This window comes from Geospiza fortis, unplaced genomic scaffold (genome assembly GCF_000277835.1).
Source record: "Geospiza fortis unplaced genomic scaffold, GeoFor_1.0 scaffold24, whole genome shotgun sequence".
In the NCBI taxonomy this organism is placed as follows: Eukaryota; Metazoa; Chordata; class Aves; order Passeriformes; family Thraupidae; genus Geospiza; species Geospiza fortis.
In genome coordinates this window covers 1,135,607-1,136,769 of record NW_005054432.1, presented here as the reverse complement: position 1 = coordinate 1,136,769, position 1,163 = coordinate 1,135,607, and positions in this window count along the sequence as shown.

The following is a 1,163-nucleotide window of genomic DNA, read 5'->3' as shown; positions in this document are numbered from 1 at the left end:
TAGTCCCGGGCCCCGGCGCCGTGGTGCTCTGCGGCCTCCCGCCAGCGTGAGGCATCAGAGACCGCGGCTGTGGCGGTGCCGGAGCGGAACATCTTCCTTTATCCCTCTCGGTTTTCAGCTAGAATGTACGGAAACCCCCTCTGCGAGGGTTTCGACAGAGCCTGGCCGTGGTGTCTTTCACACGGCCAAGAGCCAGGTTCGGAAAGGAGACATTGTTTATTCTGCACAGGGTGCAAGGCAGAAGCTTTCCACACATCAAGCACACCGGTTCTCAAAACTTTACAATAAATATGCATTTCAGCAAACAAATCACAGCTCACTGGCTACAAGTTACCCGGCTGTCATATTAATGGTGAGGGGAGAATAGCTTCTTGCCCACCTGGTATTTAGAGAAGGAAGGAGAACGCAGGTGAAACCTCAAATGCGTCCTGGAGGGGCAGAATTGGCAACCACGCTAAGAAATGCAGTGTGAACCAAACTCTGTATTTTGCTTCTCATCAGTTATCCCTTTCCTTTTCCTTTTCCTTTTCCTTTTCCTTCCCTTCCCTTCCCTTCCCTTCCCTCCCCTTTCTTTTCCCTTTCTTTTCCCTTCCCTTTCTTTTCCCTCCCTCTCCCTCTCCCTCTCCCTCTCCCTCTCCCTCTCCCTCTCCCTCTCCCTCTCCCTCTCCCTCTCCCTCTCCCTCTCCCTCTCCCTCTCCCTCTCCCTCTCCCTCTCCCTCTCCCTCTCCCTCTCCCTCTCCCTCTCCCTCTCCCTCTCCCTCTCCCTCTCCCTCTCCCTCTCCCTCTCCCTCTCCCTCTCCCTCTCCCTCTCCCTCTCCCTCTCCCTCTCCCTCTCCCTCTCCCTCTCCCTCTCCTCATAAGGAATAATGGATTTTCACGTTCTTGCAGAGCAGGTTTCTGTGTCAGGCAGAAGTTTAAGTCAGAAGCTTTTAAAATATAAAAAATATTCATAAATGAGTAGCTGGTAGCTAATAGTGTAGTGGAGGAAGAAAAGTTAGACTCCTATTGCAGTTACCATCTCCAGCATCTCTGTTTTTCCTAAGTGGTGGAAAGACACATAACCCAAAAGTAATTCTCAGGAGCTCACTTCTTAAAAGCTTCTTCGATATGCAAAGAAAGTGGCACTGCTTTAAATTAATTGTAAAAAATGCATTCATCCTCCG